The sequence below is a fragment of the Rattus norvegicus genome, chromosome X (assembly GCF_021556685.1).
Source record: "Rattus norvegicus strain SHRSP/BbbUtx chromosome X, alternate assembly SHRSP_T2T, whole genome shotgun sequence".
NCBI classification, from domain to species: domain Eukaryota; kingdom Metazoa; phylum Chordata; class Mammalia; order Rodentia; family Muridae; genus Rattus; species Rattus norvegicus.
In genome coordinates this window covers 98,037,226-98,048,606 of record NC_141554.1, presented here as the reverse complement: position 1 = coordinate 98,048,606, position 11,381 = coordinate 98,037,226, and the positions used below count along the sequence as shown (strand labels likewise).

At 38.1% G+C, this 11,381-nt stretch overlaps 1 non-coding gene across 1 annotated transcript; it reads right to left on the bottom strand.

The window, feature by feature from the left end:
• Positions 1-11,028: 11,028 nt before the first annotated feature.
• Positions 11,029-11,133, bottom strand: LOC147998304 (U6 spliceosomal RNA). Its single transcript, XR_015647150.1, has one exon. It is a non-coding gene; the product is annotated as a U6 spliceosomal RNA (small nuclear RNA).
• Positions 11,134-11,381: the final 248 nt, after the last annotated feature.

The window sequence follows — 11,381 nt, the reverse complement described above, 5'->3', positions numbered from 1 at the left end:
TGAGTGCTACCAAAAATAAACAGGAGAGAGCATACACTAGAAGCTTGACAGTACACCTAAAAGTTCTAGAACAAAAAGAAGCAAATATGCAAAAGAGAAGATGGCAGAAAATAGTGAAACTCAGGGCTGAAATCAACCAAGTAGAAACAAAAAGGACTACACAAAGAATGAACAAAACCAGGAGCTGCTTCTTTTAGAAAATCAACAATATAGATAAGCCCTTAGCCAGACTGCACAGAGGGCACAGCACAAGTATCAAAACTAACAAAATTAGAAATTGAAGAGGGAGATGTAGCAACAGAACCCGAGGGAATTAAAAAAGAATCAGATACTACTACAATAGCCTATATTCAACAAAACTGGACAATATGGGTGAAATAGCCAATTTTTTAGACAGATGCCAGGTACCAAAGTTAAGTCAGAACAAACATAAACCATCTAAAGTTGCCCTTACCTTCTAAAGAAATATAATCAATTACTAAAAGTCTCCTAATGAGCAGTCTGAGAAAGGACACTTCCGGTTTCTGCCTGTGCCAGATATGAACTGGTCCCACAGCTCCCTCTACCCAGATCTGGCTGTTGGAAAACAGGCCTGAACAAGTGCTGACACACAGGCTTACAGGAGGGTCAAGCAACTGTCAGAGACAGCAAGATAAGCTAACACCAGAGACGACCTGATGTCCAGAGGAAAGCACAGGAACCTAATCAACAGAAATCAAGACTACTTGATATCATTAGAGCCCAGTTATCCTACCAAAACAAATACTGGATAGCCAAACACACTGGAAAAGCAGGATTTGAATTTAACAGCACACCTCATAATGATGTTAGAGGACTATAAGAATGACATAAATAACTCTCTAAAGAGATACAGGACAGCACAGGTAAACAAGCGGAATCCCTTAAAGAGGAAACACAAAAATCCCTTAAAGAAGTACAGGAAAACACAAACAATCGGGTGAAGGAATTGAACAAAACCATCAAGGATTTAAAAATGTCAATAAGAACAATAAAGTAAACACAAAGGGAGACAACCCTGGAGATAGAAAACCTAGGAAAGAGATCAGGAATCATAGACACAAAGATCATCAACATAATACAAGAGATAGAAGATAGAACCTCAGGATAGAAGATACAATAAAATAATTGGCATGATAATCATACAAAATGTATAACACAAAAAACTCCTAACAGGAAAAATCCAAGAGATCCAGGACAAGATGAGAAGGCCAAACCTAAGGATAATAGGTAGAGAAGAGAACAAAGTCTCCCAACGTAAAGGGCTAGTAAATAGCTTCCATAAAATTAGAGAAGAAAATGTCCCTAACCTAAAGAAAGAGATGCCCATATTCATACAAGAAACCTACAGAACTCAAAATAGATTAGACCAGAAAAGAAAAGTGTGGAGTCACATAATAGTCAAATCACCAAATGCACAAAACAAAGAATATTAAAAGCAGTAAGGGAAAAATGTCAAGTAAGATATACAGTCAGACATATTAGAATTAAACCAGACTTCTCACCAAACACTATGAAAGTCAGAAGCTCAAGGGAAGATGTCATACAGACTCTAACAGAAAACAAACGATAGGCCAGACTACTATATCCAGCAAAACTCTCAATTAACATAGATGGAGAAACCAAGATATTCCATGACAAAACCAAATTTACAAAGTATCTTTCTACAAATCCAGCTACAGCAATAGATGGAAAACTCCAACACAAGAAGGGAAAAAACACTCTAGAAAAAGCAAGAACTTAATCTCCTTGCAATGAAACCCAAAGAAGGGAGCCACACAAACATAATGACACCTCTAACAACAAAAATAACAGGAAACAACAATCACTATTTCTGAATATCTTTTAACATCAATGCACTCAATTCCCCAATAAAAAGATATACACTGAGAGACTGGATATGTAAAGTGGACCCAGCATTTTGCTGCATAAAGGAAACACACATCAGAGACGAGGACAGCCACTACCTCAGAGTAAAAGGCTTGAAATCAACATTCCAAGCAAATGGCCCAAGAAACAAGCTGGAGTAGCCATTCTAATATCAAATAATATCAAATTTCAACTTTAAGTCATCAAAAAAAAAAGTAAGGAAGGACACTTCACATTCATCAAAGGAAAAATGCACCAAGGTGAACTCTCAATCCTACATATCTATGTTCCAAATGCAAAGGCATCTACATTCAAAAAAGAAAACTTTACTAAAGCTCAGATATTGCACCTCACACAATAATAGAAGGAGATTTCAACAACTCACTCTCATCAATTGACAGATCATGGAAACAAAAATTAAACAGAGACATAAAGAAACTAACAGAAATTATGAACCAAATGGACTCAAAAGATATTTATAAAACTTTTCATTCTAAAACTAAAGGATATACCTTCTTCTCAGCACCTCATTGTACCTTCTCCAAAAGTGACCATATAATCAACCACAAAACAGGCCTCAACAGATATAAGAAGATAGAAATAATCCCATGCATCCTATCAGATTACCATGGACTAAAGCTGGTCTTCAATAACAACAAAGACAATAGAAAGCCCACATATGCATGGAGGTTAAACAATACTCTACTCAATGATAACTTGGTCAAGGAAGATATAAAGAAGGAAATTAAAGACATTTTAGAATTTAATGAAAATGAAGGCACAACATACCCAAACTTATGGGACACAATGAATGCAGTGCTAAGAAGAAAACTCATAGCTCTGAGTGCATCCAAAAAGAAACTGGAGAGAGCATACATTATCAGCTTGACAGCACAGCTCTAGAACAACAACAAAAATAAAGCAAATATACCCAAGAAGAGTAGAAGGCAGGAAATAATCAAACTCAGGGCTGAAATCAACCAAATGGAAACAAAAAAAAGATTACAAAAAGAATCAACAAATCACAGAACAATTAACAAGATAGATAAATTCTTAGTCAGACAAACCATAGGGCACAGAGAGAATATCCATATTAACAAACTCAGAAATGAAAAGGTAGACATAACAACAGAATCTGTGGAAATTCAAAAAGTCATCAAATACTACTTCAAAAGCCCATACTGAGCTAATCTTGAAAATCTGCATGACCTGGACAATTTTCTAAACAGATACTGGGTTCCAAAGTTAAAACAGGATCAGATAAACCATCTATACAGTCTCATAACTCCAAAAGAAATAGAAGCATGTATGAAAAGTCTCCAAAACAAAAAGAGCCCATGAGGAGATGGGTTTATTGCAGAATTCTATCAAACCTTCATAGAAGACCTCATACCAATACTGTGCAAACTGTTCCACAAAATAGAAACTGAGGGAGCACTAACAAATCCCTTCTATGAAGCCATAATTATGTTTCTACCTAAACCACACAAAGACCCAATGAAGAAAGAGAACTTCAGATCTATTTCCCTTATGAATATTGACTCAAGAATACTCAATAAAATCCAGGCCATTCAGAGCCTACCCCACATGTGGCCCATTTATATACAGCCACCAAAACTAAATGAGATTGATGAAGCTAAGAAGTGAATGATGACAGGAGCCAGATATAGATAATTCCTGAGAGATACAGCCAGAGCATGTCAAAAAGAGAGGTGAACAATAGCAGCAAACTATTGAACTAAGAATGCGACCCACGTTGGAGGAATTATAGAAAGGACTGAAAGAACTAAAGGGGCTTGTAACCCTATAAGAACAATTCCAACTAACCAGAGCTTCCAGGGACTAAACCACTATACAAAGACTATAAATGGACTGACACATGGTTCCAGTTGCATATGTAGCAGAGGATGGCCTTGTTGTACACCAATGGAAGGAATAATCTTGTTCCTGCCAAGATTGGACCCCCCAGTGAAAGGGAATTTCTGGGGGGGGCAGGAAGAGGGTATGGATGGGGAGGGAAACACCATTATAGAAGAGAAGGGGAGGGGGATAGGAAATGGGGCTTATGTCTGGGAAACCAGAAAAGAGAATATCACTTAAAATGTAAATTTAAAATAATGATCCAATCTCATAAAACTGCAAAGCTTCTGTAAAGCAAAGGACACTGTGGTTAGGACAAAATGGCAACCAACAGATTAGGAAAAGATCTTTACCAATTATACAGCAGATAGAGGCCTTATATCCAAAATATACAAAGAACTCAAGAAGTTAGACCGCAGGAAGACAAATAACCCTATTAAAAAATGGGGATCAGAGCTAAACAAAGAATTCACAGCTGAGGAATGCCGAATGGCTGAGAAACACCCAAAGAAATGGTCAACATCTTTAGTCATAAGGGAAATGCAAATCAAAACAACCCTGAGATTTCACCTCACACCAGTGAGAATGGCTAAGAACAAAAACTCAGGTGACAGCAGATGCTGGCAAGGATGTGGAGAATGAGGAGCACTCCTCCATTGTTGGTGGGATTGCAGACTGGTACAACCATTCTGGAAATCAGTCTGGAGGTTCCTCAGAAAATTGGACATTGAACTGCCTGAGGATCCAGCTATACCTCTCTTGGGCATATACCCAAAAGATGCCCCAACATATAAAAAAGGCACATGCTCCACTATGTTCATCGCAGCCTTATTTATATTAGCCAGAAGCTGGAAAGAACCCAGATGCCCTTCAACAGAGGAATGGATAAAGAAAATGTGGTACATCTACACAATGGAATATTACTCAGCTATCAAAAACAACGGCTTTATGAAATTCGTAGGCAAATGGTTGGAACTGGAAAATATCATCCTGAGTGAGCTAACCCAATCACAGAAAAACACACATGGTATGCACTCATTGATAAGTGGCTATTAGCCCAAATGCTTGAATTACCCTAGATGCCTAGAACAAATGAAACTCAAGACAGATGATCAAAATGTGAATGCTTCACTCCTTCTCTAAAAGGGGAACAAGAATACCCTTGGCAGGGAAGAGAGAGGCAAAGATTAAAACAGAGATAGAAGGAACACCCATTCAGAGCCTGCCCCACATGTGGCCCATACATATACAGCCACCCAATTAGACAAGATAGATGAAGCAAAGAAGTGCAGACCGACAGGAGCCGGATGTAGATCGCTCCTGCGAGACACAGCCAGAATACAGCAAATACAGCAGCAAACCACTGAACTGAGAATAGGACCCCCGTTGAAGGAATCAGAGAAAGAACTGGAAGAACTTGAAGGGGCTCGAGACCCCATATGTACAACAATGCCAAGCAACCAGAGCTTCCAGGGACTAAGCCACTACCTAAAGACTATACATGGACTGACCCTGGACTCTGACCTCATAGGTAGCAATGAATATCCTAGTAAGAGCACCAGTGGAAGGGGAAGCCTTGGGTCCTGCTAAGACTGAACCCCCAGTGAACTAGACTGTTGAGGGGAGGGCGGCAATGGGGGGAGGGTTGGGAGGGGAACACCCATAAGGAAGGGGAGGGGGGAGGGGGATGTTTGCCCGGAAACCAAAGAATTATTATTAAGTATTAAATAAATAAAAAAATAACTGAAAAGAACAACAAAAAAATGTAAGTTAAAATTATCCAATAAAAAGATTCAAAGCCAAAAAAAAAAATCCAAATGGATTTAACAGGTATTTAGGTAACATTTCATCCTAAATCAGAAGAATATATCTTTTCCTATGCACCTCATTGTAACTTCTCCTAATTTGACCATATCATCATTCACATAACAGGCCTCAATTGATACCAGAATATTGAAGTAATCCTATGCATCCTATCAGATCACCATGGACTTGGGCTGCTCTTCTATATTTTATTATTTTTTGTATTTTTTTAAGTTATCGATGATTTATTTATGTGTTATTTTTGAAATATCATCTTTCTTGATAGTTTGTCACTACACAGTAAAGACTGGGTTAAACCTAAAAAAAAAAAAAAGCCTATACCAAAGAAAACTCGAAAATTTAGATGAAATGTATGGTGTTCTGGACAGATCACCAGGTATCAAAGTTAAATCAGGATCAGATAAACAATTTAAAGGATCCCATAACCCTAAGAAAATAGAAGCATTCATTAAAAGTCTCCCAAGTCAAAGAAGCCCATGACAAGATGGTTTTAGTGCAGAATTCTATCAGAAGTTCAAAGAAGACCTAATATCAATAATCCACAATCTATTCCACAAAATCGAAACAGAAGGAACATCATCCAATTTGTCTATGAAGCTATAGTTACACTAACACCTAAACCATACCAAGACCCAATAAAGAAAGAACTTCATACCAATTTCCCTTATGAATATCAGTTAAAAATTCTCAGTAAAATTTTCAGAAACCAAGTCCACAAACAAACCAAAATAATCATTCTCGATGATCAAGTAGGTCTCATCCCAGGAATCTAGGGATGGTTCAATATGTGGAAGTCCATCAACATAATCCACAATATGAACAAATTCATGGTTAAAAAAAACACACATGTTCATTTCATTAGATACTGAAAAAACGTTTACCAAAATACAACACCCCTTCATGTTAAAAATATTAGAGAGATCAGGGATTCAAGGTACACAAATAAACATATTAAAAGCAATATACAACAAACCAAAGCTCCCATCAAACTAAATGGAGAAAAAACTTGAAGCAGTCCCACTAAAATCAGGGAAAGGATGAGGCTGCCCACTCTCTCCCTACTTATTAATTATACTACTTTAAGCTTTTGCTAGAGCAATTAGACAACAAAAGTAAACCAAGTGGATACAAAATGGGAATGAGGAAGTCAAAATATCACTTTTTGCAGATGATATAGTAGTATATACATAAGCGACCCCAGAAATTCTACCAGAGAACTCCTACAGCAGATAAACAAATTCAGCAACCTGGCTGGATGTAAAATTAACTCTAAAACAGTAGCCTTCTCTACTGAAAGGATAAATGGGCTGAGAAATAAATTAGGCAGACAACACCCTTCACAATAGTCACAAATAATATAAAATATCTAATCAGGCTCACTCTAACCAAACAAGTGAAAGACCTATATGACTTCAGGACTCTGAAGGAAGAAATGGAAGACCTCAGAAGGTGGAGAGATATCCCTTGCTCATGGAATAGCAGGATAAATATTCTAAAAAAAGTCTATCTTATCAAAAGCAATCTATAGATTCAATGCAATCTTCTTCAAAATTCTAATGCAATTCCTCCCAGAAATAGAAAGAGTAATTTTCAAGTTCATCTGGGATAACAAAAACCTAGAATAGCGAAAACTATTCTCACCAATAGAATAATTCTAGGAGAATCACCATCCTTGACCTCAAGCTGTACTACAGATAAAAAGTGATAAAAAAAAAACACAACATATTTGTACAGAAGCAGGTAGGTAGAACAATAGAATAAAATTGAACTACCAGAAATAAACCTACACAACTTTGTTCTCTTGATCTTTGACAAACAAGTCAATACCATCCACTGTGTGGAAAAACAGCATTTTCAATAAATGATGGTGGTTCAAATGCTGGTCAGCATATAGAAGCATGTGAATTTATCTATTATTATCTCCTTGTGCAAAGCTCATGCCCAAGTAGATCAAGGACCTCCACATAAAACCAGATACACTGAAACTAATAGAAGAGAAAGTGGGGGAAATCCTCAAACACATCAGCACAGGGAAATTTTTCCTCTACAAAAACACCAATGGTTCATGCTCTAAAATCAAGAATTGACGAATGGCACCTCATGAAATTGAAAAGCTTCTTTAGGCAAAGGACATTTGTCAATAGGACAAAATGGCAACCCAGAGATAGGGAAAAGACCTTTACCAACTATACATATGATAGAGGGCTAGTATCTAATATATATAAAGACCTCAAAAAGTTAGACTTGAGAGAACAAATAAACTCTATTACACAAAGGAGTGCATAGCTAAGTGGAGAATTCTCAACTGAGAAATCTAGAATGGCTGAGAAGTACAAAAACAAATGTTCCATATCCTTAGTCATCAGGGAAATATAAATGATGCTGAAATTCCACCTCATATGAATCAAAATGCTAAGAACAAAAATGCCAATGACAAGAGATGCTGGTAAGGGTGTGAAGAAAGAGGAATGCTAATCCATTACTGGTGACACTGCAAGATGTTAAAATAATTTTGGAAATCAATCTGGCTGTTTCTCCAAATATTGGAAATAGTTCTACCTTAAGACACAGCTATACTCCTGGGCATATACCCAAAATATCCTGCAGCAAACAACAAAGACACATGCTCCACTATGTTCATAGCTGCCTTATTTATAATAACCATAAGCTGGAAACAACATGGATATCCCTCAACAGAAGAATGGATATAAAAATGTATAATTACACACTGGAGTAGTACTCAGTTATTAAAAACAAATACTGGTTCAGAGCAAAACAAAGAATTCACAGCTGAGGAATGCTTAATGGCTGAGAAACACCTAAAGAAATGTTCAGCATCTTTAGTCATTAGGGAAATGCAAAAGAAAAGAACCCTGAGATTTCATCTCAAACCAGTGAGAATGGCTAAGATCAAAAACTCAGGTGACAGAAAATGCTGGCGAGGATGTGGAGAAAGAGGAACACTCCTCCATTGTTGGTGGGGTTGAAGACTGGTACAATGATTCTGGAAATCAGTCTGGAGGTTCCTCAGAAAATTAGGCATTGAACTACCTGAGGACCCAGCGATACCTCTCTTGGGCATATACCCAAAAGATGCCCCAACCAATAACAAAGACCCATGCTCCACTATGTTCATAGCAGCCTTATTTATAATAGCCAGAAGCTGGAAAGAACCCAAAGGCCCATCAACAGAGTAACCAGTACAGAAAATGTGGTACATCTACACAATGGAATACTACTCAGCTATCAAAAACAATGTCTTTGTGAAATTCATAGGCAAATGGATGGATCTGGAAAACATCCTGAGTGAAGTAACCAATCAAAGAAAAACACACATGGTATGCACTCTTTGATAAATGGATATTAGCCCTAATGCTCAAATTACCAGTGATCCACAGAACACATGAAACTCAAGAAGAATGACCAAAATGTGAATGCTTCACTCCTTCTTTAAAAGAACAAGAATACCCTTGGGAGGGAATAGGGAGGCAAAGTTTACAAGAGAGGCAGAAGGAACACCCATTCAGAGCCTGCCCCACATGTGGCCCATACATATACAGCCACCAAACTAGATAAGATGGATGAAGCAAAGAAGTGCAGGCTGACAGGAACCGGATGTAGATCGCTCCTGAGAGACACAGCCAGCATACAGCAAATTCATAGGCGAATGCCATCATTAAACCACTAAGCTAAGAACGGGACCCCCATTGAAGGAATTAGAGAAAGGACTGAAAGAGCTTGAAGGGACTTGAGACCCCATATGAACAACAATGCCAACCAACCAGAGCTTCCAGGGAATAAGCCACTACCCAAAGACTATACATGGACTGACCCTGGGCTCCAACCTCATAGGTAGCAATGAATAGCCTAGTAAGGGCACCAGTGGAAGGGGAAGCCCTTGGTTCTGCCAAGACTGAAACCTCAGTGAATGTGATTGTTGGGGGGAGGATAGTAATGAGGGGAGGGTGGGGAGGGGAACACCCATAGAGAAGGGGAGAGGGAGGAGTTAGGGGAATGTTGGCCTAGAAACCAGGAAAGGGAAAAACAATTGAAATGTAAATAAGAAATACCCAAGTTAATAAAGATGAGCAAAAAGAAAAAACCAAATATTTCATAAAATTTGCCAGGAAATGGATTGAACTAGAAAATACCTGCCTGAGTGAATTAATGCAGTCATAAAATAGTACACATCATATCAATCACTGATAAGTGGCTATTAGCCCTAAAGTTCAGAATACCAAAGACAGAGCCCACAAACAACATGGAGCTTAAAAGGAAGAAAGACCAAAATGTGGATGCTTCAATCCTACGTAGAAGTGTTAAGTAATCACAGTAGGTAAAATGAAGGACCTGGGAGGGGTGGGGAATGGGGTCAGGATCAAGTATTGGAAGGGACAGGAGTGAAGTTCAGAGGGTCAGGAAATGGAATCGTAATATATAGCAGTGGGGGATGGGAAATTGGGGGAGCCACTAGTAAGTCCCAAATGACAGGTTAGTGAAAGGCTTCCTGGACCTAAGGAGGATTACTTAACCCTAAATAACCAAACAAGGGGAGATCTAACTTAGAAAGACCACATCCAGTAGATAGTCAAAGCCCCCATTTGAGGGATGGGGCCCCCCACCCATCTCAAAATATTAACTCAGATTTGTTCTTGTCCAAAAGAAGGACAGGGACAAAAATTGGAACAGAAAGTGAAGGAAAGGCCATCCAGAGACTGCCCCTCCTAGGGATTCATCCCGTCTGTAGATGCTAAACCCAGATAAGCACCTTACCCATAGAGATGCCGATACTCACAATGATTGGCCTGACCCATGGGACCCCAATGGAAGAGCTAGGGTAAGAACTAAAGGAGCTGAAGTAGATTGCAATCCTCCAGGAAGAACAACAATATCAACTAAACAGACCATCCAGAACTACCAGAGACTACACCAACCAAGGAGTGTACCTGGAGTGATCTATGGCTCCAGATATATATGTAACATAGGATGGCCTTATCTGACATCAGTGGGAGGGGAGACCCTGGATCCTGTGGAGGCTTGATTCCCCAGAGTAGTGTAATGCTAGAGCAGTGAGGCAGGGGTTGGTAAGTGGGTAGAGGAGCACCCTTTTAGAGGCAAAGGAGGAGGGCTAGAGTGGGGATGGAATGGGGGCTTGTGGAAGGGTAACTAAGGAGTATATCAATTGCCACATCAAATAGCATGTTTAATAATAATAATAATAATAATAATAATAATAATAATAATATAATGACTCAAAAAAGAACAAATTTGTGCTAGCATCAATGGGAGGAAAAAAACACTACTCCTTTTAAAGAGGATTCAAAATGTATGTCTGTATTTTGATTTGTAGGTATTTAATATTCGTATTTAATATTTTTATACTTATGTTCATCAAGAGTATGGTTTTCTTTGTTGTTGTTGTATTTTTACCTGACCTGGTTTGTATAGTAATAGAGTTATTAAGAAAGATATTTGGAAAATTTGTATGTCAGCCTTGTTCAGAAGCCATGCTAATCTACTTACTACATTGTTCCAATTTTAGTATACATGCATATTAAGCAAAAACATAATTGAATTATTTCACATGAAACCATGACAATGGGGGGTAAGGAAGCTATGGAATTGTTACTGTTTTTGCTTCTCATTGTGACAAGTTATAAAATAATACAAAAGGAAAAGGATACTGTGTTACAGTCCAATGTAGTTTTCTGTATTTTCTATAGTATGGAGACTAATTTTATTTCTTATCTTCCTGTTGGTTGAGTCAGCTTTCCAATCCTTTCATGATTCATGGTTATAGAGATCCAATA